We start from the raw sequence: 27,448 nt of genomic DNA, 5'->3' as shown, positions 1-27,448 counted from the left end.
TACAATTCCTTTGTTATATCTGATCCTGCTTCATCTCTAGTTCAGTCATGTGGAAAACGGGAGGAAATGAGCCCCCTTACAACTTCATGTCTGCTGACACTTGCATGCTTCAAATTGCCCGGGGACAGTGTGTGCACACAAGCAAGGGGGAGGAAGCGGGGGCGGGGCAGCCTCACCATTTGACTTCTATAGAGAATGACAGCGGGCAGGACTGCAGTGATGCAGCCGCTGCTCCTGTCACACACAAAATAGTAAAGCTGTCCCTGTCTGTAACTGCTGCTGCTGCTGCACACAGAGACATGTTACTGTGTGCAGAGCAAAGCAGGGGGCGGCTGCAGACAAACAAGGCACTCGTAATACTTTACTATGGGGAATAGTGTCGGTGGCTGTGGACCCTGGTTGGCAGGTTGACTGTTTAGTTTTTCAACCCGCCCCTTCCTTGGCTCCGCCCTAGGCACGTGCCTCCCAGGCCTTCCCACAAATCCGGCCCTGGGTGCTGGTGGAGGGAGAGGTCACTGTGGGTGCTAGGTGCAGGGAGAGGTCACTGTGGGAGGGAGAGGTCACTGTGGGTGCTGGGGGAGGGAGAAGTCACTGTGGGTGCTGAGTAAGGGAGAGGTCACTGTGGGTGCTAGGTGCAGGGAGAGGTCACTGTGGGTGCTAGGTGGAGGGAGAGGTCACTGTGGGAGGGAGAGGTCACTGTGGGTGCTGGGGGAGGGAGATGTCACTGTGGGAGGGAGATGTCACTGTGGGAGGGAGAGGTCACTGTGGGAGGGAGAGGTCACTGTGGGAGGGAGAGGTCACTGTGGGTGCTAGGTGCAGGGAGAGGTCACTGTGGGTGCTGGGGAAGGTAGAGGTCACTGTGTGTGCTGAGTAAGGGAGAGGTCACTGTGGGTGCTAGGTGGAGGGAGAGGTCACTGTGGGAGGGAGAGGTCACTGTGGGTGCTGGTGGAGGGAGAGGTCACTGTGGGTGCTAGGTGCAGGGAGAGGTCACTGTGGGAGGGAGAGGTCACTGTGGGTGCTGGGGGAGGGAGAGGTCACTGTGGGTGCTGAGTAAGGGAGAGGTCACTGTGGGTGCTAGGTGCAGGGAGAGGTCACTTTGGGTGCTAGGTGGAGGGAGAGGTCACTGTGGGAGGGAGAGGTCACTGTGGGTGCTGGGGGAGGGAGAGGTCACTGTGGGTGCTAGGTGGAGGGAGAGGTCACTGTGGGTGCTAGGTGGAGGGAGAGGTCACTGTGGGTGCTAGGTAGAGGGAGAGGTCACTGTGGGTGCTAGGTGGATGGAGAGGTCACTGTGGGTGCTGGGGAGTGAGAAGTCACTGTGGGTGCTAGGTGGATGGAGAGGTCCCTGTGGGTGAGGGAGAAGTCACTATGGGTGCTTGGGGGGAGGTAGAGGTCAGTATGGGTCCTAGGTGGAGGGTGAGGTCAGTATGCCACACTAGGATTCTTATCCAGGCCTCTTCACCTGAAAGTGCCACAGGTGGAGGCGGAGCTTCTCGCGGGTGGGCGGGGCTTACCGCGGTAGGGGGCGGAGCTTATTTTGCGCGATCAGAGGGGCCTTTTTTGCTGATTTTAAAAAGGGGGGGTGCCTGGGCACCCAGAGCACCCCCCTCTGCACGTGCCTGACCCCAACCATGCGCCTCATTGATTGCACTCTATGCAGTTAGCTAAGGCTTGTAACTGTAACTGTACAGGTTACCCACCACGGGCTGTCTTTAAAAAGGAACTGTCGCAAACATCTTAACATTTAAAACACATACAAATAATAAGTACATTTCTTCCAGAGTAAAATGAGCCATACATTACTTCTCTCATATGTTGCTGTTACTTAAAGTAAGTAGTAGAAATCTGACATTACCGACAGGTTTTGGGCTAGTCCATCTCTCTATAGGGGATTCTCATCATGGCCTTTATTCTTTATAAAGACATTCCCTGAAAAAGATTTACAGAAAGATGCTGGTCAGCCTCCCTGCTCACTGCACACTATTTTTGGTAGTTGGACGGAGCAACTGCCATTCACTAATTGCTTTTAAAAATAAAGAAAACCCTGAGAACCCCCCCATGAGAAGATGGGCTAGTCCAAAATATGTCGTTAATGTCAGATTTCTACTACCTACTGTAAGTGATAGCAACATAGGAGAAAAGTAATTTATGGCTCATTTTACTCTGGGAGAAATGTACTTCTTATTTGTAGTGTTTTAAATGTTAAGATTTTCGCGACAGTTCCTCTTTGATTGCACTCTATGCAGTTAGTTAAAGAGAAACTCCGACCAAGAATTGAACTTTATCCCAATCAGTAGCTGATACCCCCTTTTACATGAGAAATCTATTCCTTTTAACAAACAGATCATCAGGGGGGTGCTGTATGGCTGATATTGTGGTGAAACCCCTCCCACAAGAAGCTCTTAATACCGAGGTACTGTTGGCAGTTTCCTGTCTGTGAACCTTGTTACATTGTGGGAAATAGCTGTTTACAGCTGTCTCCAACTGCCAAAAAGCATGCAGCAGCTACATCACCTTCCAGCAGTAAAAATGTCACCATGTAATAAATGTCAGAAAATAAATCAGGGATTTAAAAGTTTTTACAATGGGCAAACACTGACTAAATCATTTATACATAATTATTGTAAAAATGAAGCACTTTTTTATTACATTATTTTCACTGGAGTTCCTCTTTAAGGCTTGTAACTGTAACTGTACAGGTGTTTTTGCAGGGAAATTCACAAATACAAAAAATTCTGAAACTTATTCCAAAATGATATTCAATTTCAGTTTCACTTGAAATTTTTTGTTTTTTTTTGTACAAAAATGAATGCTAGAAGAATATCGGCATTTTCACTCATCACTGGCGGCAGATAGGTGAGCTGCAACCACAATCACCACAGGCCTGGGAAAGCGATGGGGGGGAGGGGGAATGGCAACCGTTACCTTCAGGCAGAGATAGATTAAGAGGAAATGGGGCCCTAGGCAAAGTAATAGCTTTGGCTCATCCTGATGGCCCTTTTGGTTAACTCAGACGGGAGAGGGTCAGAGAAGGTGGCAGTTGGGCCCCCTGACACCCATTGGGCTCCGGGCACCTGCCTAGTCTGCCTTGTGAATGATCCTGCTCCCCATTGGGGGCCACCCAGCAGGCCGAGGTGGTGGCACTAGGTAGATTCATTCTATCGATTGGAAATGGTTGTGCCATGTGTTGGTAATACACGACCTCTCTGATCATGTTTATTCAGAGAGGGATCTGTCAGATGCAGGGGCGTAACAATATCTCCTGAAACTGCTGGGGGGTTCCAGGGGCTATGGGGGCCCACTCCTCCATCCTCTCCTTCCCCAGATGCAGAGAAGCACAGGTAGTGGAGTAATATTTACCTGCTCTAGCACTGTGTGTCTCCTCCATGCATCACAGCCACACACTTTCTGCTGCTATTTGCTGGCTCCCGATCACATGACCGATGCGAGTCACGTGATCAGGAGCTGGCAAATGGCAGCCGAGGGTGTGCAGCTGTGATGCATGGAGGAGACCAACAGCACTTGAGCAGGCTGGTTCCTGTGCTATTTTGCAGGCGTGTCAGGGCAAGATGTGTGCAGCGGGTGGGCCAAGAGAGGTGAGGTACGACGGGGAGAATTTTGGATTCCAGGGGGCTCCGTGACAATTTTCCAGGGCTTTTGTTACGCCCCTGATCACATGGCTGATCTGGTGGCTGTCAGCTAATGTATGGCCACCTTTTGCATTAGGTGATAGGGTAAAATGAGGTATTTATGTTTTGGTAATCTTGACAAATGTCCATCCTTTAGCTTGTGTGAGAGGTGGGCTGCAGGCATGGACTATTTTCTGAAGCATATCCGTACACTTGAAAGAAAAACAAAATGCTCTTTTCCAACAGTTCCTTGTCTTGATTGATCGAAAATGCCCTGCCGTACCCTAACATACATTTATTTCCCTTAATAAAAACAGTGCGGACATTTTATCTTGTCTCAGAGGAGGCTTCCTCCGCACAGCTCCCATCTCCTCTGCAGATTGATTAGAATCATTTTAATGCCTTGCCAGCTGGAGGATTATGTTATTTTACCTGAAAGACGTATCGTAAACACTTATCTCCTTTGTTTACACCATCCTCCCAGTATAAGACCTCTTTTGTAATATTTCTGTCCACTTTGTCAAGTTCCAAATCCTGGAGGGCGGTGCTGCGACTCTTTCATCTCATTCCAGACTCTGAGACAAATCTGAACTAATGCTCCTCATGGTAAGATGGACTAAAGCAAGTGAGAAGGTTATCAGAGGTTACTCTTTTCTAACAGGTCCAGCTATGCAGGGTAAACAGCAGCTTCCATGCTCTTACGAGTAGTAACGAGTGTGTAAACACTGGAATTCGTAATTTATATGAGCACTAGCTGATTGCCCGGCGTTGCCCAGGTATGTATTTGGCTGGTGTTGGCTCCGCCTACGTTTTCTAACCCTAACACACAAACACTCAATGACCAAGTTTGTGAGCTTTGCGGTCTTTGGTATCAATAATCAGCATTGAAATGAAACAAATCTGATTGGCTGTGTGTGGCTCCACCCCCTTTTCTGAATTTGAACCCCAGTCACCCAATAACCAACTGTACCAGGTTTGAGGCCAGTGCCATTAACAGTTCAAGAATGGTAGCAATTAAATATTCCCCTTGAAAAGCAACAGGTGAAGTTTGATTCACTTTTGTAGGCTCCACCCACTTTTCTGAATATTAATCCCAGTCACCCAATGACCAACTGTGCAAAGTTTAAAAACCCCGCCATTAACAGTGTAAGAATGGCTGCAGTTTACATTTTCCCAGTGAAATTTGTATTTGTCTCCACCCACTGATGACCCGGCGTTGCCCGGGTATGTATTTGACTGGTGTTGGCTCCGCCCACTTTCTAACCCTAACACACAAACACTCAATGACCAAGTTTGTGAGCTTTGGTGTCCTTGGCATCAATAATTTGTATATTCCCATAGAAATTAAACAAATTAGATAGGCTGTTTGTGGCTCCGCCCCTCTCCAGCATTTGAACCCCAGTCACCCAATGACCAACTGTAGCAGGTTTGAGGCATCTGCTATTAACAGTGTAAAAATGGCAGCAATTTAAATATTACACTTGAAAATCAACAGGTGAATTTTGATTGGCTATTATAGGCTCTACCCACTTCCCTGAATATTAATCTCAGTCACTCAGTGACCATCTGGGCAAAGTTTGGGAACCCTGAAATAAACAGTGTAAGAAAGGCTGCAGTTTACACTTTCCCAGTGAAAATTGTTTTTGGCTCCGCCCACTTTTTGTAACCTGGACACAAAGTCACTACTCAATGCCCAAGTTTGTGAGTTTTGGGGTCCTTGGCATCAATAATTTGTATTTTCCCATGAAATGAAACAAATCTGATTCACTGTTTGTGGCTCTGTCCCCTTTTCTGAATTTGAACCCCAGTGACCCAATGACCAACTGTACCAGGTTTGAGGCTTGTGCCATTAACAGTGCAAGAATGGCAGCAATTTTAATATTCTCCTTGAAAAGTGACATGTGATTTTTGATTGGCATGTTTAGGCTCCACCCACTTTTCTGAATATTAATCCCATTCACCCAGTAACCAGCTATGCTAAGTTTGAGAACCCTGCCATTAACAGTGAAGAAGGGCTGCAGTTTACAATTTCCCAGAAAAATCTGTTTTTAACTCCACCCACTTTTTGTAACCTTGACACACAGTCACTACTCAATGACCAAGTTTGTGAGCTTTTGGGTTCCTGGCATCAAAATTGTGCTAATGGAAGCAGTTTATCCAGCAAAGAAATCTGGCTGTTTTTGGCTCCGCCCCTTTACTGAATTTGAACCCCAAACACTTAACGACCGACTGTAGCAGGTTTGAGGCCTCTGCTATTAACAGTGTGAGAATGGCCGCAGTTTCAATATTCCCCTTGAAAAGCGATAGGTGAATTTTGATTGGCTGTTGTAGGCTCCACCTACATTTCCGAATATTAATCCTAGTCACCCAGTGACCAACTGTGTGAAGTTTGAGAACCCTGCCATTAACAGTGTAAGAAAAGCTGCAGTTTACATTTCCCCATGTAAAAAGTTAGTTGTTTTTGGCTCCGCCCACTATTTCTAACCTTGACATACAGTCACTTAATGACCACGTTTATGAGCTTTGGGGTCTTTGGCATCAATAAGTTGCATTTTACCATTGAAATTAAACAAATCTGATTGGCTGTTTTTGGCCCGCTCCCTTCAGAATTTAAACCCCGGTCTCCCAGTGACTGACTGTAGCAGATGTTAGGCCTCTGCCATTAAGAGTGCATGAATGGCAGCAATGTAAATATTCCCCTTGAAAATCAAAAGGTGAATTTTGATTGGCTGCTGTAGGCTCCACCCACTTTTCTGAATATTAGTCCCAGTCACCCAGTGGCCAACTGTGTCACGTTTGAGAACCCTGCCAATAACAGAATGGCTGAAATCAATCTAACAAATCTGATTGGCTGTTTGTGGCTCCACCCCTTTAGTGAATTTGGACCCCAGTCACCCAATTATCAAGTTTATCAGCTTTGGGGTCCTTGGTATCAATACTTTCTATATTCCCATTGAAAAATAAACAAAACTGGCTGTTTGTGCCTCTGCCCCCTTCCTGAATTTGGACCCTAGTCACCCAGTGACCAACTGTACCAGGTTTGAGGCATCTGCTATTACCAGTATAAGAGAATGGTAGCAGATGAAATATTCCCTTTGAAAATCAAAAGGTGAATTTTTATTGGCTGTTGTAGGCTCCACCCACCTTCCAAAATCTTAATCTGTCACCCAATGACCAACTGTGCAAAGTTTGAGAACCCTGCCATTAACGGTGTAAGAATGGCTGCAGTTTGTATTTTCCCTGTAAAAGCTGTTTTGGCTCCGCCCACTTTTTTGTAACCTTGACACACAGTCACTCAATGACCATGTTTGTGAGCTGTCAGGTTCCTGACATCAAATTTGTGTAAATGGAAGCAATTTATCCACCAAGGAAATCTGATTGGCTGTATGTGGCCCCGCCCCTTTAGTGAATTTGGACCCCAGTCACCCAATGACCGACTGTAGCAAGTTTGAAGTCTCTGCCATTAAAAAGTGTAAGAATAGCAGCAGTTTAAATATTCCCCTTGAAAATCAATAGGTGAATTTTGATTGGCTGTTGTAGGCTCCACCCACTTTCCTGAATATTAATCCCAGTCACCCAGTGACCAAGTGTGCCAAGTTTGAAAACCCTGCGAGTGTAAGAATGGCTGCAGTTGAGATTTTCCCATTTAAAATGAATGGCTGAAATTTGATTGGCTGTTTTATGCTCCGCCCACTTTTCCTGGAATTGTAACCTCGGTCACCAAGTGACCAACTGTGCCAAGTGTGGGGACTCTGGCTTGTTTACTGTGAGAATGGCAGCCTTTTAAATTTTTTCCATTGACATGAATGGGTGGAATCTGATTTGCTGTTTGTAGCTCCGCCCAGGTGTGCAGGGGGGACGCGAGACCCCCAGAACGTATCATCCCAGGTAGTAAGGGATCTGCATACCAAGTTTCGTTCAAATCGGTCAAGCCGTTTTTGCGTGATCGCGGCACATACACACACACACACACACATACACACACACACACACACACACATACATCCGATTTTATATATATAGATTAATTAGCTCAGGTGTGCCGCGGGGACATAAGGAGTTAGTTACCCATAATTCTGCGTCCTCCCTGCACTCCAAATAGCTTGCACACGTCCTATTGGATGCTTTGCAAGCCTCATTGCGGGCACTTCCTCCTTCAAGTCAGAAGGAGGAAGTGCTTGGTAATGAGGCTTGTAACGTGTCCAATAGGGCGCGAGCAAGCTATTTGGAGCGCAGGGAGGAGGCGGAATTATGGGTAACTAACACCTTATGTCCCCGCCGCACACCTGAGCTAATTAATGCTCATTTAAATTACGATTTTGAGTGTTTACACACTCATTATTACTCATGAGAGCATCCCTGCTCTCAAAGTGTTGTTTTGGTATTTCTTAAAGTGAACTGAGCAGCATTTTCAGCCCCCAATGGCATATCACTAGCACATTAAAAATGCAGGCTAATAACGTGGCTCATTAAAAAAAAATCCATTCTGCTTTAAATTCTTCTATAATTGTATTTATAAAGCTGTGGTCATCACAAGGTTGCCTCACCTCAGGTTTTCCACTGCCCCAGACGAAGATCCATATTATACCCTAGAACAGAAATATTCGGAAACATCCATGACAAAATAAAAGGGGCATTCCAAAAAGGGATAGAGCCAAAAAAGTGTAGTACAGTACATTCAGTGTAGGTGGAACTGGAGAATGAGAAATACTCAAATGGTCCTCATGCAGGCAGCCATTGTAAGTGCAGGTGGGGAGAATGACTAGATCTGACTCGGGAAAAAAGTTACACGTCAATTTGATGGCTTCTCTCCAAAAAAAAAAGACTTACAAGTGAAAACCTTTAGAACCAAATAAACCCAATAGAATCTGTGCAATGTAGGAAATTGTAAACTTTTGGAGGTATGTAACCCCCCCAAAAGAGGGTTACAGATTACTTAAGCATTCCCATGTGTTTGACGCCTTTAAGACTTAGTCCCATGCTGTTAGAACCAAAACGGCGCATGAGAAGGGCCAGTAAGAAAAGAGAGTTCGCAAAAACTGTTGCCAAGTGACCACAGTATGAAAATTCGGGGAATTTGCAGGGACTTTCCCAGGCGCAGGGGGGCAGAGTCTAGAAGGGAGTAGCCGGCGGGAACTAGTTGGAGTCAGTTGGAGAGCGGGAGAGAGTGTGGAAGGAGTGAGGACTTGAGCAGGAGCGAGCGGTGCGGAGCAGGGTGGGAGCCCAGACCAGGGCAGAGAAAGGCCGTAGCAGTCGCCCAGAAGCTAAGGGGACCCGGCGGCCATACAGTAAGGACAGCGGCAGTCGGCCGGACACTACCTGGAGCCAGAGGCGCCAGACCCGGACTAAACCTTTACCTAAAGACATTCGCAGTCAGATGAGTATAGGCCTGAGAGCCACATCTAAGCCATAAAGTGTGTACAGCTAGTAGCCAGTGTCCAGCATCACTTGCTGATACCAAACTAGAACCTGGAGAGGCCCAGATTGTATCCCTGGGTGGTATTGCTAAAGACTGCCTATGTGAAAGTGCTGTACAGTCACAGAGACTTTGCGCTGAGAATACAGTTTTTAATGCAGAAGAAAGGTGTTGATCTAAAGTAAGACAAGTTGCCATTGCTTATAAAAAGTCCAGGGCCTAATGTCACTGAGAGACATTCTCTACTACCTAAAGTACCCTGCTGAGCTGACACAGCCCCCACTTGCATAAGGTCCTGTTATATAGAGACATTATCCCTGTCAAGTCCATTTCAAGTCAAGAGTTAAACTTCAGATGTTGATGTGTTCTGCATGATTACAAAGAGTTTGATATTTAAAGAGAACCTGTCCATATTACAAAGTTAAGTGGAAGAAGAGGAGTTGCCTTGCATCTTATGATACTAAAATGTGCCACAGGGAAAGTGAACTGTCATCTGATCAAGATACAGAGTTAACCTACTTGGATTACAAGTTTTGCATCAACTCTAATTTAGAGCTCATTCAGCCTTAAAGTCAAAGTGCACTTAAAGAAAGTTCTATTGTAGGAGGGCGGTGTTGATGGTATAGAGGGGTGCATCGGTCACTTTATATTTTTATTTCATTTATCTTAATTTTGGGTTCCCCATTGTTAATAGACCCATGCATGCAGAAAGCCTAGCCTACATCAATTTTAAAGAGGAACTCCAGTGAAAATAATGTAATAAAAAAGTGCTTCATTTTTACAATAATTATGTATAAATGATTTAGTCTGTGTTTGCTCATTGGTAAAATTTTTCCTCTCACTGATTTACATTCTGACATTTATCACATGGTGACATTTGTACTGCTGGCAGGTGATGTCAGTAGAAGGAGATGCTGCTTGCTTTTTTGGCAGTTGAACCCAGCTGTAAAGAGCTGTTATTTCCCACAATGCAATGAGGTTCACAGACCATGGTCCTGACATCACACCGTGGGAGGGGTTTTGCCACAATATCAGCCATACAGGCCCCCTGATGATCTGTTTGTGAAAAGTAAAGGATTTCTCATGGGAAAGGGGGTATCAGCCACTGATTGGGATGAAGTTCAATTCTTTGTCACAGTTTCTTTTTAATGGGCAATATACAAAGTACACAACACACATTACGCTATCTGCAAAACGAAGCTTATACACACAATGCGTGCATTGCTTGCATTATGCTCAGTACAGCATTGTCTCTGGTATCTGGTACCAGTGGGGATCGCCTGATGCCAGATACATGTGCTTGTGCAACCAGCCTAAAAAGCACAACTCCACCCCCCCCCCCCAATGCTTACTGAGCCTCCAGAGAAGTTTAGCATCATCCTGCAGCATCTAGTAGGCCAGAAAGCCACTAGGAGCACGCTGGGTGCTGCAGAAAGGCTGCTAGACATCGCTGGAGGCTCGGTAAGTATTTTAAAAGCCTCAGAAACCCACCGAAAGCACAGTCCCCATTATCCTTCAGGCATGCACGTTAGTTGAGACTTCCGGTTGAGACTTCCGGATAACGGGGACTTTGCTGTAAGTAATTTTAGTTATGTCCACTAACATTTATGTGTGCTATCTATGCACGTCAATTTTTGCATTCTTTTGAGAACATTGCCCCTGGTATGCAGAGTGCTGGTGTGCCCGCGGCCGTCATGCATTCTGGTGTCTTCATCTTGTGCCAGAAACATACAGCACCAAGATGCTGCCACTAAAACGAGTCATAGCTCTCGCTCATCTGGTATCCAGAGTGCAGGTATGACCGCGGCCATCATGCATTCTGGTGTCTTTATCTCGTGCCAGGAACATACAGCTCCAAGATGCAGGCACTAGAACCAACCATAGCTCCCGCTCATCTGGTATCCGGAGTTCAGGTGTGACCGCTGCTGTCATACATTCTGGTGTCTTCATCTCGTGCCAGGAACATACAACACCAAGATGCAGGCACTAGAACCAACCATAGCTCCCGCTCATCTGGTATCCGGAGTTCATGTGTGACCGTGGCTGTCATACATTCTGGTGTCTTTATCTCATGCCAGGAACATACAACACCAAGATGCAGGCACTAGAACCAACCATAGCTCCCGCTCATCTGGTATCCGGAGTCCAGGTGTGACCACAGCCCTCGTGATCTCTGCACTCTCTCCATCGGTCACGTCTCTTCTGTATTACAGCACAGACGCTCATGTAGACCTTCACTCCACAGCTCCAGCAGCTGAGGTTTTCGCTAGTAAACAATGATATATACGTCCGAAATATTCTCTCCTTGCAAAGTCTCCCCAGAGACTTCTCATGGGAAATGTGATAAATTCCCTTCTCTTTATTTAATTGGCCGCAGATGGGGGTTTTCTTTGTTGTGACTGAGTGGCTAGACCAGGTGCTTTCGCTTGGAAAGCTCTGAGAACCGACTCTCCGGGGTTTAATTGTCACTCGCCGTGAGAGAAAACGTTTGTTGCGAGAAATCAGCATATTGACTGGGAAAGCACGCCACCGCGCTGACCAAAGGAAATCACATTCATTACTCTGATTGGAGTTATTTTCTTTAATAAATCATAATTATTCATTTCGCCGTATCGGTCCGGAATGCGGTGCCGCTGTGAGACATGAGAGGGGGGCCGCGCAACAGAGCCGCGTTAATACTCCGTGTTATTATTATTATTACACCCGACCGCCGCTGTTTGCTTGACGTTGATCATAATTCTTCATTAGGAGCGGGGTGCTGATTTGAGCTGTTCGTATCATACTCCATTTCGTTTGGGGAGAAGTACTAATTTGTGAAAATAAATATTTAAAAAATGTAGAGAAAGGGGTTCTGGATGAATGAGCGGCCTGTTTCTCTTGAAACGCTAAATGAAAATAAAGTATGAATAAATTAGGTGAGAAATGGGATGGTTATGCTACCAATAAGGGATGGTGGATATCAAGAATGAAAAGAGACCTGCAAACCCTCTGTTAAAAAAGGGGCCCATGAAACATGGTGCGCTACAATAGCAGGGGTGCAACCCACTGGCGTAACAATAGGGGATGCAGCCCCCCTCCAGGGCCCACTCAAGTCCGTTTTATGGGGCTGGAGGGGTCGCAGCTAGAGATGGCTCAAACCTCCGATTTTCGGTTCACGAACCTCGAACGAGAACCTCCGCAAAAAGTTTGGTTCACGCGAACTTCCGCGAACCGCAATAGACTTTAAGGGCCCTTTTCCACCAGCTCGTTTGCGCTGGCTGAATCGCAAAGACGTAAACTGCTAGCGATTTTACAATCGCTACGGTTTGCTTTTTAACATAGGAATCGCGGTAGGTCATTTCCACTACCGCGATTCGTTTTTTACGGGAACGCGAACGCGCGGCGGAGCGATATTTGCCGCGATTTTGCTATGCAGTGCATAGCATAGCAAAATCGCGGCCGCAAACGTCGGGGAATCGCCGGTAATTGCGATTCAGCAATCGCTAGCGTTCAGCGTGAACGCTAGCGACTGCTAGTGGAAAAGGGCCCTAAGTGGGAGGCGAACTTCGAAAATTAGAAACATTTATGCTTGCCACAAAAGTGATGAAAAATATGTTTCAAGGGGTCTAACACCTGGAGGGGGGCATGGCGGAGTGGGATAGACGCCAAAAGTCCCAGGGAAAAATCTGGATGTGACGCAAAGCAGCGTTTTAAGGGCAGAAATCACATTGCATGCTAAATTGCAGGCCTAAATAGCTTTAAAACATCTTGCATGTGTATACATCAATCAGGGAGTCTAGAGTACTGCTTCACACTGACAGACCAAACTGTCAGGGCTGGTTCAGACGGACGTTTGGAGGTGTCGCGTTCGTTGGCGTCGCAGCACCAATGCGTTTGGGCTTTCAGCAGCGTTCGCGTTGCGTTCGGATGCGGTCGCGTTTTTTTTCTTCCCCTAGGGGGACATTATCCGTCGCGGTTAACCGCCCCTGGAAGCTACATGTAGCTTCCAGGGGCTCCTTGAACGCCAGTGAAAATCGGGACCCAAACGTCGCGTTCGTGCAAACGCGTGTAAAAGCTTGGTACAAACGCTCCCATTCACTTGAATGGGAGCGTTTAACGCCAAGCCCCGAACGCTGGCGGTAAACGCTCCGCAAGTGTCTGTCTGAACCAGCCCTCACTGTGTAACGCACCGCAAACAGCTGTTTGTGTAGTGACGGCCGTGCTGGACTGGTGCGCACCATGGCCAGAGTGCAGGCCGTGTGGCGGTTTTCAAGCCCAGTGCTTTAAAACATTTTACATATGTATACATCAATCAGGGAGTGTAATTAGAGTACTGCTTCACACTGACACACCAAACTCACTGTGTAACGCACCGCAAACAGCTGTTTGTGTAGTGACGGCCGTGCAGGACTGGTGCGCACCATGGCCAGAGTGCAGGCCGTGGCGGTTTTCAAGCCCATATGGTCGCCGGGCTGTGTTAGCTCAATGATACAACAACAGTGACGTCAGGTAGATATATGCAGTGATGGGTATTATAATGTGCACCTGTCACACACAGACAGGTACCGAACAGGCACAGTGACGCTGCCTGCGCTCACGCAGGTAGGTGGGTGCACTGAAGTGAACAACAGGTAGTAGGTATATGCAGTGATGGGTATTACAATGTGCACCTGTCACACACACAGGTAGTCACTGAATGTGCTGGGCCTGGCAGTGGCACACACAGTAGGAATTACCAAGGCTGTCTATGCAACACAAGTGTCAGTGGGACACACACACACACACACACACACACACACACACACACACACACACACACACACACACACACACACACACACACACACACACACACACACAAAATAGATCACAAGAACAAGATTAGCTCTCAAAAGAGCTGTTGAGGGGTGCTTTTTTTCGCAATAACAATCAGCTAGGAGCAAGCTAACAAGCCTACAAGAGCCTAATTAAGCTTTCCCTATGAGAGTCTGCAGCAGCTATCCCTTCTCTAATTACTGCAGGCACATGAGTGAGTCCAATGCATTTTATAGGGGGGGGGGGGGGGGGACTCAGGCGGTAGTATAGCCTAATTGGCTACAATGTGCCTGCTGACTGTGATGTAGAGGGTCAAAGTTGACCCTCATGATGCACTATAGGGGAGAACCAAACTTCCGGAGAAGTTTGCGGTTCTCCGCGATCGCGAACCACGGAAGTTTGCCGGGAACCGCGAACCGGCGAACCGTTCGGGCCATCTCTATCCACCTGTTTGGGGCCAAGGTCCCACCAGCAGCTGTGACTGACTGAAAGGGCTGTATATGCAACACAAGTGTCTGTGGGACACACACACACAGACACACACACAAAAAACAACATTAGCTCTCAAAAGAGCTGTTGAGGATGAGCAGTGCTTTTTAGCAATAAGATCAGCAAGAAAGAGCAACCTAACAAGCTTAACACAAGAGCCTAACTAAGCTTTTCCTATATGAGCAGCAAGGATCTCTTCCTTCTCTAATTACTGCAGCCACACGAGTGAGTGAAATGGCTGATGCTGCCTGCGTTTTATAGGGGATGGGGGGGGGGGCTCCAGGAGGGAGTGTAGGCTGATTGGCTACCCTATGCCTGCTGACTGTGATGTAAAGTGTCAAAGTTGACCCTAATGATGTAGTATAGTGGGCGGGTCGAACTCTCATATAGTTTGCGGTTCACTGCGAACGCGAACCACCGAAGTTCACATGAATACGTTTGCGGGTAAACCGTTCGGGCCATCTCTAGTCGCAGCACGGGAGGAAAGCATGGCCGCAAATCGGAGGGGATGGGGGACAGTTCCCCCCTCCCTCACCTTGGGCACTCCTCTCTGCGCTCCCCTCCAGCATCTATTATCAGTGGCAACAAGTGGGCAGCAGCAACACATACCTCCATTGCGGAGGTCTCCGATCTCTCAGTGCTTCATGCTAATTCCTGTTTAAACAGTAAGAAGCGCCAGAGATCGGAGACCTCTGCAATGGAGGTATGTGTTGCTGCTGCCTGACTGTTGCCACTGATAATAGATGCTGGAGGGGAGCGCAGAGAAGAGAGCCCGAGGTGAGGGAGAGGGAGGACTGTCCATGCTTTCCCCTCATGCTGCGACCCCTCCAGCCCCACAAAACAGACATGGGGGGCAGGGGAGGGGGGCATCCAAATTTTTTGCAGGGGGGCCCTGAGATTTTCTAGTTACGCCCCTGGTGCAACCCCTGCAATGACTGGCCCCCAAACCTCCTGGGCTCCCCCTGCAATGGCAGGATGGCCCAGGGGGTTTGGGGGTTCCAGATCTTCTTCCCACCCACCTACCTTCCAGAGCATTTGCACAGTGGAGCTATGTGTCTACATTTACCACTCCCACCTGGCATCTCCTCTTCCTCCTGCCAGACTAAGCCACTAACTCTGCATACACAGCTCCCGACCATGTGACATCGAGAGTTGTGTATGCAGAGCTGCTCAGGTTGCCAAAAAGAAGAGGAGACGCAAGCAGGGTTTGGGTAAAAATAGGCACATAGCTCCGTTGTGCTCTGCCAGGGGAAGGTGGGTGGGTGGCAAGTGTGGTTGGGGTGGAAAACAGGCAGGGATGCTTGAGATTTTTTTTTTTTTGCTGGGGTGTCCATTTTTATGCCCCTGTGCAACAGCAAAAATAAAGCAAACCTAAACAAAAAGTTGAATACTTACCTAAGTAGTGGGAAGTGTCTGGATGCTCCAGAGGCTTTCCATGTCCTCTTCAAACCCCACAGTTGCTGGTGTCACACGCCCCCAGTGGCTGGACTGCTCAATGCCTCCCAGTCTATTACCACGCACAGACAATCCAATATCGTGGATTCAGTCTATGCACTGAAACCTCTGGAATTGGGCAAACAGATAGGGCAGAAGGGAATGTGTAACTGACACACTTTACTACACAATATTTCAGGTATCTGTTACCACCTCTGTATAAGGACAGAGGAACCTGCTCTAACTATTCTAAAACCACAAATAAAATTGTTAAAACACTCTGGTCTGACTAAAAACTATACAATACTCCAGGTAGCGAATTCTCAGAAAGGCTAGAATTGTTTCTGCGGTGCTCAAACCAGGTATGTAGCAAACAAAAAATGACCTTAAAGAGGAACTCCAGTAAAAATATTGTAATAAAAAAGTGCTTCATTTTTACAATAATTATGTATAAATGATTTAGTCAGTGTTTGCCCATTGTAAAATCTTTTAAATCCCTGATTTACATTCTGACATTTATCACATGGTGACATTTTTACTGCTGGCAGGTGATGTAGCTGCTGCTTGCTTTTTTTGGCAGTTGGAAACAGCTGTAAACAGCTATCTCCCACAATGCAGCAAGGTTCACAGGCAGGAAACTGCCAGGCGTACCATGGTCCTCAGAGTTTCTTGCGGGAGGGTTTTCACCATAATATCAGCCATACAGAGCCCCCTGATGACCCATTTGTGAAAAGGAAAAGATTTCTCATGTAAAAGGGGGTATCAGCTACTGATTGGGATGAAGTTAAATTCTTGGTAACGGTTTCTCTTTAAGTCTTTTATTGTAAATGCAATATAAATAATATATAAATAAAAGTAACAATTATAGAGATGCTAGCTACAGATAAAATAAAAGGGTCAAAACAAAGAACATTAATACTTAGATATTTTGGAAGAAAGATGTCCTTTGTGTGGAAGTCCAGGAAATTCAAAGTTCCTTTGTTTCAGAATTCAGGGAAGCTAGACGTGGGTTCATACGTGGTGTGAAATGGGGAACTCTTATCAGATTTCAGTCCTGAGCTTATCTAGGACCCAGCTCCTGAGGGTGGAACTCAGAACCAGCCCCTGGGCTAGGGCGTCCCTTTATTTTGGTGGGAACTCCCAAATATGTGAAATTTCTATAAATCAAACCACGTTCATTGCACACAAATAATAATAGCAAATTCTGCAACCTCAAACAATATGGAACACATTAATACCAGACATGGATAATGTGTGACAATCCTTTCCTGAGAAGTTTAATAACGGGCTGCCTGCAGCCTACCTCAGCTCCTTGAAAAGGGTACCAAAATGTCCAGTGGGACGTTAGCAATCAAATATGTATTGCCGGCTAGGGCCAATTTTAGTGGGAAGACAATTAACTTATCTGTATGTTTTTGGGGGGATGTGAGAGGAAACCAGAGTTCCCAGAGGAAACCCACACAGACATGGGGAGATCATACAAATTCCTTGCAGATGTTGACCTGGCTGGGATACAAACCAGGGACCCAGCGTTGCAAGGTGATAGCACTAACCACTACGCCACCATGCTGCCCACAACAAGTACGATATCTCTCCTGTAGGGCAAAAATCATACAATACAGCTATTTAATATCTGGTCCTCGTGGCTTCACCAAGTCGCAGTCCTCCCATGCTCGGGGCTGCTTTCTGCAGTGTACTTAGCAAATGGTTCTTTTTAAGCTGGTGTTTACACCTATGTGTGCCTGACTTAAAGGGGCACTATGGCGAAAAATTTAATCATTTAAAATATGTTTTTTCCAGAGTAAAATGAGCTATAAATTACTTTTCTCCTATGTTGCTGTCACTTACAGGAGGTAGTAGAAATCTGACAGAAGCGACAGGTTTTGGACTAGTCCATCTCTTCATGGGGGGAGTCTCAGGAATTTATTTATTTTCAAAAGTACTTAGTGAATGGCAGTTGCTCTGTCCAACTGCAAAAAAAACTGTGTTGCGAGCGGGGAAGCTGGCCAGCATCATTGTTTAAATCCTCTTTAGGGAATATCTTTATAAAGAATAAAAGCCTTGCTGAGAATCCCCTATGAAGAGATGGACTAGTCCAAAACCTGTCGCTTCTGTCAGATTTCTACTGACAGAACTTACTGCAGGAAGCGGCTGTACGTTCCGAGCACTCTGCTCTGAGGCTGGCATGCTGTCTTCTTCCTACTCTATGACCCGGCGCGTAATGTGTAAACATGCGCCAGGTCAAAGAGTGGGAAGGAGACAACGTGCCACCCTCAGAGTGTTCACGGTATGTGCAGCCGCTTCCTGCCCGCCCGCTGAGATAGGTAGTTACAGGAAGCAATCGCAGAGACCCGGGGAGCAACATTGACAGGGAGGACCATTGACCCCTTTGCCTCTATGGGAGCGCCGGCCCTGTGAGCGGCGGTGACTGAGTGACGCAGGCGGCGGCGGCAAACCCAGTTATCCCTCAGGCATGCCAGTTAGTTGTGAGTTCCGGTTACCTGAATTCCAGATAATGGGGACTCTGCTGTACCATGTGTTGATCTATTTACGCTACTATGGTTCCCCCAATTATCTGTCTCGTGCTCTGTGTAGTGGTATGGAAAAATAAATAATAATAATGATCTCACTACAAAACTGCTCAAATTGCGGGTTTTTTTTTGATTACCAAAAAAACCACCTGGTGTTTGTTTCACAGCCTTGGAGCGCCATCTGCTGTTCAGTCCATCACACTGATGAAGGATCTACCAGAAAGATACACGTGTATCTTTACGCAAGAAAACAACATCTAAAAGCAAAGAAAAGGATAACTTGATTCTTCATTCTGTGATTAGACAAAGATATGCTTAAAAGTCTTCAAAAAGTGCCCTTGCTACAGTTTTTGGTGTTAAATACCGTATTTTTAAGAAGCAACACTTACCAGATTCTACCAGTAGATGGCGATAAAAGCTTACTTATAAACCTGGGCATTTCTCACATTTTGGTCGATCTTCTTTTAAGGTGGACTGGAAGAATTATCCTAAAGCATGGACATTTATCCCCAGTACATGATTAATTCCACAAGCGCTACGTGTAAGCGGCTGGTGTGTAAAAATATTATTTCAGGGTCTCCGCACGGACAGCTGTTATACATTGAGAAAAGTAAAATAATAATGATGATAATGAAATACATGACACAGTGCCGAAGTGTGTGGGTCTCATTCAGAAATACCATTTTCACTAAGCGGAGAGGTTTCTGGTGACAAATGACTGGATAACACATTATTTCATCAGAGCTAATACACTGGTCCCAGAAGACGCATGGAAAATTAACCTCCAGAGTCCCGCGCTGCATTTCTAGGAAATCATACAATACATTACCAAATGGTTTGTTTTTTCTACGACAGTAATAATAACCATAGTGCAGACTGTTGATGTCACTTTTGTCACATGACTCCGTGAAATTGTACTTCAACAGGCATGTTTTAAGGGGAACTCTGGGAAAAATGTTAGAAAGGTAAGAGTGAATTTCAAAAAGAGTATATATATATATATATATATATATATATATATATATATATATATATATATATATATATATTTCTGCTTCCGTGGCAAAATTCGCTTACTGCCGTTGCCAATAACCGCTACCGATTTCCGCATTCCGATGTGAATTTTACCGACCTTAACATTAATTTTCTCGACTACTACTTGTTCCAACTGTTCAGATTAACATACCCTAATAATTTGGTGTTTCTAGCACCTACAGGGGCTTTGCTATTAACCGCTAAATTCGGCGGCGTGTGACTGTAATGTAAAACGCGGAAAATCCACGTTACCGATATGCAGTAATTCTAAGCCAATCAGAAGACTCAGAATGAATAAACCAGAGAATGGGGATTTAGGGCTTTTTTCCACTATGAAATGCGATCACGATTCGTGTTTCAATTTCCACCATGCGATTTCGATTGCGATTGAGCTACTATACTCATTATAGTCCAGCTCAATCGCATACAAAACGCGGCAGGACAACGATTGCGCTTTGACCAAAATCGCATCGCAATCGGATCGCACTAATGGAAATTGCTGCTGCAGTTTCCATTAGTTTAATCTACCGTGCGATTTGCGATCAGAAGCAAATCACAGGCTAGTGGAAAAAGGCCCTTAGGTGGAAATTTTCGCATTTTCTGATTGGCTTATTCATTCTGAGTCTTCTGATTGGCTTAAAATTACCGCATATCGGGTAATTCGAATTTTCCGCATTTTACATTACAGTCAATGGCTGCCGACTTTAGCGATTAATAGCAAAGCGCCTGTAGGTGCTAGAAAGCCCTGCCTCCCTCGCTCCTTCCCTATTCAGAGTCCATGTGAGGGGGTAAATGAGAGGTTACTCACCCTGCTATTGGTATTCCACTGACAAGATCTCCCACGGATGCACCACAAGCTACTTACCATGTTTCCCCTAAAATAAGCCCTCCCCGAAAATAAGCCCTACCTGTATACTGGTAGAACTCTATGTTAGTGTATGGGAGATTGTGCAGTCTCTTACCGGCAGAGCCGGGGCCAGGCCGAGGCGAGAGAGGCTCCAGCCTCAGGGCACAGGGTAGGAGGGGGTGCACAACTCACTCAGCTATCATTCCCATAATGTGTTGAAGCAGAGAGAAATAAGAAAAGTGGATACATGGCAGTGCCTGCAAGCCAGATAACTAGAGATAAAGGTATTGGAGGGTTGGGGGCCATGGCGGCGTGAATCTTATTCTAACAGCAATCAGTGTGTGACAGATGGGGTGGGAGGGATGGAGGGGCACACTTTGGTGTCTCAGCCTTGGGTGCTGGAGGACCTTGTCCCTGCTCTACTTACAGCTGCTCGATCTTGTACCTCTGTTACATGGCTCCAGCATCCTAAGATGGTCGTTGCCCTTTGACCTGGTCGCTGTATGCTGTGTAGGCTCCATGACCATGATCCCCTCTTCCCATAAGCAATGTGGGGTGTGCTGATGTATCCCCGGCGCAAATTTATTATGATGACTGAGAAGGGAGCGAGGTCACGGAGCCAACCCAACATACAGCGCAGGTGCAGCGCCAGCGACTGGAGATAGGGTACTGGAGCTGTTTACAGGTGAACGGAGGGGGACACAGCCACAAGGGAGGTACGGTAAGAGATTGCACACCACCCCATACACTAGCATAGCATCCGACTTTATAACCCCTTAAAAATATAAGCACTCCCCGAAAATAAGCCCTAGCACATCTTTTAGGATAAAATTAATATAAGACAGTGTCTAATTTTCAGGAAAACACGGTTAGAACTGAGGGTACCCAATGCTAAGGGACACCTGTAGCACCATAGAAGAGCTAATAAGATGGATGAAGGAGGGCCCCTTGTAAGCTCCTCTGGTCCAAGGGCCCCAGGGCAGTTGCAACCTTTGCATTCCTTATTGCTACGCCACACAGTCCTCTATAGAATTGCTACACTGAGAACCTGTATTCTGCTAGGATTGATTCACTCAAGGCACCACCAGGCCAGAGAACTTTAGAGATGATAAGTTTGCTAAATAACCTGAATTTTAAAGGGGTTGTGGGGTGTTGGGGGTTAAAAATAAAAACACTTGCCTAGGGCTTCTACCGGCCCCCTGCAGCTGTCATGTCCTGCGCTGTCCTCCTATGATACTCGGTTCCCCGCTGCCGGTCCTGGTCTGATATTCGTCTAACAAGACGAATAGTGCTCATTCCCGCGCCTATCATCGGGAGCTCACTGCACAGGCGCAGTAAGAAGTTTTTGGCCATGGCTGTGCAGCTACAGTTGGATCAGATGCCGAATTAGACCGGGACTGGCGGCGGGGAATGGCAGATCGTTGGAGGACGGCGTAGGACATTACAGCTGCAGGGGGCAGGTAGAAGCCCCAGGTAAGTGTTCGTTTTTACTTTCAAACCTTCCCCCCCCCCCCAATCCCTCCCCCACACAGAACCCCTTTAAAGTATAAAGAAAAATCAAGCCACTATATTTGCTATCCCTGCAGATTAATTTCAAGTCTTACTAATTTAACATGTAGAAGTATGCGTTGAACCACAGAAGAGGTGAAAATTACTCCATGTAACACTAATCAGAGCAGTTATTTTTTTATCATCCTCAGATTATTTCTTTTTATTAGTTCAGGAGTCCGTTTTAAAATCAACAGAATGATTTCTGTCTTTCCACTTTTTTACCACTAGAGGTCTCCTAACCAAACCACTTTCTGGATCCAGTGAAACATTCATTTGGCTCTTTTGCTAAGAAGAATGAGGTCTCGCTCGCATCTGGCCTTGTGATTACCAAGACATGAAAACCACTGCATAACTTTGTTTTGTAAATCTTTATTCTTTTTAAATGTGATATAAAAGAGATAAAAAAATGAAAATACTGGAAGATGCTCAGGTGAATGATAAAATAAATGCATAGGTATTTCTTTTAATATTTGTATTTATAGTCATGATGATATAAATAATTATAATTAGGAGGAATAAGGAGGACGGGGATTTTATTTCAGCATCAGAATCACTTCCTATGAAGCTGTAGTATGTAATCTCTCCTGCCCACAGGGCTGGGGCTGCCATAGAGGCAAAGGGGGCTATTGCCCCAGGGCCCCTGAGCACTGCGGGGGGGGGGTGTTCTGGGCATATTAGCAACTAACCCGTCCCGGCATGGTGCTCTGTCCGCATTCCTTGTCTTCACTTTTGCTCGCTGCCTCTTCTTTATGCTCCATTGCATGTATTTATGCAATAACGTGGCGGGTCACTGAGTGGCGCCCCTGTGAGGGTGAAGATGGGAGCACATGGACAGGAGCATCGGGGGTGGGTGGGGAGGGAGGTGAGTGCAGCACAGTAATGTTGAGGGGGGCTTGGGGGCCTTTGGGTGAATTTGCTGGGGCAATCATTTTCCTCCAAGGCCCAATTGTTTCTTCAACTGGCCCTGCCTACCCAGTGATGTTTAGCATAAGCTATTTAGTTAAGCAGCTTTCTCCTCCCACTGCACTCTGGGATGACCAGGTGTTGTTTCTGCTCACTTTGGAACGCACAGCAAACAAACATTCCACAGTGATGCGTCTTGCCAGCAGTGGAGATATTGTCATCTGCGATAAATTTAAGAATGTGAATAAAAGAGAGGAAAGATTTTACAATGGGCCAGGGCCAACACCGGCTAAATAATTTCTAAAGTAATGCAGTAAAAATAAGCAATTTTATTTATTAAGTTGTATTCAATTAATTTTCTCCTTAAAGAGAGCCCGTGGTGGGCTCATAAAAAAAAAAATAGGTTACATGATCCGAGGGCTGAGCGGATCAGGTAGCCACACAAACTGCCGCTTCCTGCATCTCCCGTGGGCCACACTGGCCCACTTTCACTTTTGTGACCTCTGGGTCACGACACTGGAATAAGAGACTGTCTCTCATTCACTGCGTTTAGGGAGGCGGGGGTGCAGCAGGGGGCGTGGCCAGGGAGAGAGAGCAGCCCAATGGGAGCTCTGTAAACCCTGCAAGAACGCCCCTGGTGGGCGTTTTAACCACTTTAGGACCACAGTCTTTTCGCCCCTTAAGGACCAGAGCCTTTTTCTCTATTCAGACCACTGCAGCTTTCACGGTTTATTGCTCGCTCATACAACCTACCACCTAAATGAATTTTACCTCCTTTTCTTGTCACTAATAAAGCTTTCTTTTGGTGCTATTTGATTGCTCCTGCGATTTTTACTTTTTATTATATTCATCAAAAAAGACATGAATTTTGGCAAAAAAATGATTTTTTTAACTTTCTGTGCTGACATTTTTCAAATAAAGTAAAATTTCTGTATACATGCAGCGCGAAAAATGTGTACAAACATGTTTTGGATAAAAAAAAACCCATTCAGTGTATATTTATTGGTTTGGGTAAAAGTTATAGCGTTTACAAACTATGGTGCAAAAAGTGAATTTTCCCATTTTCAAGCATCTATGACTTTTCTGACCCCCTGTCATGTTTCATGAGGGGCTAGAATTCCAGGATAGTATAAATACCCCCCAAATGACCCCATTTTGGAAAGAAGACATCCCAAAGTATTCACTGAGAGGCATAGTGAGTTCATAGAAGATATTATTTTTTGTCACAAGTAAGCGGAAAATGACATTTTGTGACAAAAAAAAAAAAAGTTTCCATTTCTTCTAACTTGCGACAAAAAAAAATGAAATCTGCCACGGACTCACCATGCCCCTCTCTGAATACCTTGAAGTGTCTACTTTTCAAAATGGGGTCATTTGTGGGGTGTGTTAACTGTCCTGACATTTTGGGGGTGCTAAATTGTAAGCACCCCTGTAAAGCCTAAAGGTGCTCATTGGACTTTGGACCCCTTAGCGCAGTTAGGCTGCAAAAAAGTGCCACACATGTGGTATTGCCGTACTCAGTAGAAGTAGTATAATGTGTTTTGGGGTGTATTTTTACACATACCCATGCTGGGTGGGAGAAATATCTCTGTAAATGACAATTTTTTCATTTTTTTTACACACAATTGTCCATTTACAGAGTTATTTCTCCCACCCAGCATGGGTATGTGTAAAAATACACCACAAAACACATTATACTACTTCTCCCGAGTACGGCAATACCACATGTGTGGCACTTTTTTGCACCCTAACTGCGCTAAAGGGCCCAAAGTCCAATGAGTACCTTTAGGATTTCACAGGTCATTTTGCGGAATTTGATTTTCAGACTACTCCTCACGGTTTAGGGCCCCTAAAATGCCAGGGCAGTATAGGAACCCCACAAATGACCCCATTTTAGAAAGAAGACACCCCAAGGTATTCCGTTAGGAGTATGGTGAGTTCATAGAAGATTTTATTTTTTGTCACAAGTTAGCGGAACATGACACTTTGTGGAAAAAAACAATTAAAATCAATTTCCGCTAACTTGTGACAAAAAAAATAAAATCTTCTATGAACTCCCCATACTCCTAACTGAATACCTTGGGGTGTCTTCTTTCTAAAATGGGGTCATTTGTGGGGTTCCTATACTGCCCTGGCATTTTAGGGGCCCTAAACCGTGAGGAGTAGTCTGGAAATCAAATTCCGCAAAATGACCTGTGAAATCCTAAAGGTACTCATTGGACTTTGGGCCCTTTAGCGCAGTTAGGGTGCAAAAAAGTGCCACACATGTGGTATCGCCGTACTCGGGAGAAGTAGTACAATGTGTTTTGGGGTGTATTTTTACACATACCCATGCTGGGTGGGAGAAATAACTCTGTAAATGGACAATCGTGTGTAAAAAAATCAAAAGATTGTCATTTACAGAGGTATTTCTCCCACCCAGCATGGGTATGTGTAAAAATACACCACAAAACACATTATACTACTTCTCCCGAGTACGGCGATACCACATGTGTGGCACTTTTTTGCACCCCAACTGCGCTAAAGGGCCCAAAGTCCAATGAGTACCTTTAGGATTTCACAGGTCATTTTGCGGAATTTGATTTCCAGACTACTCCTCATGGTTTAGGGCCCCTAAAATGCCAGGGCAGTATAGGAACCCCACAAATGACCCCATTTTAGAAAGAAGACACCCCAATGTATTCCGTTAGGAGTATGGTGAGTTCATAGAAGATTTTATTTTTTGTCACAAGTTAGCGGAACATGACACTTTGTGGGAAAAAACAATTAAAATCAATTTCCGCTAACTTGTGACAAATAAATAAAATCTTCTATGAACTCACCATACTCCTAACGGAATACCTTGGGGTGTCTTCTTTCTAAAATGGGGTCATTTGTGGGGTTCCTATACTGCCCTGGCATTTTAGGGGCCCTAAACCGTGAGGAGTAGTCTGGAAATCAAATTCCGCAAAATGACCTGTGAAATCCTAAAGGTACTCATTGGACTTTGGGCCCTTTAGCGCAGTTAGGGTGCAAAAAAGTGCCACACATGTGGTATCACCGTACTCGGGAGAAGTAGTACAATGTGTTTTGGGGTGTATTTTTACACATACCCATGCTGGGTGGGAGAAATAACTCTGTAAATGGACAATTGTGTGTAAAAAAATCAAAAGATTGTCATTTACAGAGGTATTTCTCCCACCCAGCATGGGTATGTGTAAAAATACACCACAAAACACATTATACTACTTCTCCCGAGTACGGCGATACCACATGTGTGGCACTTTTTTGCACCCTAACTGCGCTAAAGGGCCCAAAGTCCAATGAGTACCTTTAGGATTTCACAGGTCATTTTGCGGAATTTGATTTCCAGACTACTCCTCATGGTTTAGGGCCCCTAAAATGCCAGGGCAGTATAGGAACCCCACAAATGACCCCATTTTAGAAAGAAGACACCCCAATGTATTCCGTTAGGAGTATGGTGAGTTCATAGAAGATTTTATTTTTTGTCACAAGTTAGCGGAACATGACACTTTGTGGAAAAAAACTATTAAAATCAATTTCCGCTAACTTGTGACAAATAAATAAAATCTTCTATGAACTCACCATACTCCTAACGGAATACCTTGGGGTGTCTTCTTTCTAAAATGGGGTCATTTGTGGGGTTCCTATACTGCCCTGGCATTTTAGGGGCCCTAAACCGTGAGGAGTAGTCTGGAAATCAAATTCCGCAAAATGACCTGTGAAATCCTAAAGGTACTCATTGGACTTTGGGCCCTTTAGCGCAGTTAGGGTGCAAAAAAGTGCCACACATGTGGTATCGCCGTACTCGGGAGAAGTAGTACAATGTGTTTTGGGGTGTATTTTTACACATACCCATGCTGGGTGGGAGAAATAACTCTGTAAATGGACAATTGTGTGTAAAAAAATCAAAAGATTGTCATTTACAGAGGTATTTCTCCCACCCAGCATAGGTATGTGTAAAAATACACCCCAAAACACATTATACTACTTCTCCCGAGTACGGCGATACCACATGTGTGGCACTTTTTTGCACCCCAACTGCGCTAAGGGGCCCAGAGTCCAATGAGTACCTTTAGGCTTTACAGGGGTGCTCAAAATTTAGCACCCTGCCCACTTGCCAGGACAGTTAACAAACCCCACAAATGACCCCATTTTGGAAAGAATACACGCTAAGGTATTCCATGAGGGCCATGGTGAGTTCATAGAAAATTTTATTTTTTGTCACAAGTTAGCGGAAAATGACATTTTGTGAAAAAAAACAAAAACACAAAACCACAATTTCTGCTAACTTGTGACAAAAAATAAAACATTCTATGAACTCACAATGCACCTCACGGAATACTTTGGGGTGTCCTCTTTCCAAAATGGCATCATTCGTGGGGTCTGTCCTGGCATTTTAGGGTCTCTGCAATCATTACATGTATGGCCAGTATTAGGAGTTTCTGCTATACTCCTTATATTGGGCATAAGGGTAATGCACTGTGGGCTGAAAGGAAAAATGAACGTCAAACAATCAATCAATGTGGATGCCAAAAAATTTTGAAAAAAAAAAGAGGAGGAAGGCGTCTGCCAGGACATAGGAGCTGCCGCCCCAAAAATCCAAACCCACCAGCTCGTATGCCCTGGCAAACCTGATTTATCCATTCACACTGATCGATGTGGATGAACAAATCATTGCCAGAGTTCTTTTTTGATACAAAGTGTTTGCCAAAGCATATGAATCCCCAACACCACTCCTCGGCCCATATGCCTCGGCAAACGTATCTTTTTGACTGCGGAGGAGAAATCTCGTCCTGCAGCGCTACATGCACCGACTTGT

Source organism: Hyperolius riggenbachi, chromosome 2 (assembly GCF_040937935.1).
Source record: "Hyperolius riggenbachi isolate aHypRig1 chromosome 2, aHypRig1.pri, whole genome shotgun sequence".
Classification (NCBI taxonomy): Eukaryota; Metazoa; Chordata; class Amphibia; order Anura; family Hyperoliidae; genus Hyperolius; species Hyperolius riggenbachi.
The sequence above is the reverse complement of the archived record's forward strand: the minus strand, read 5'-3'. Positions refer to the sequence as shown.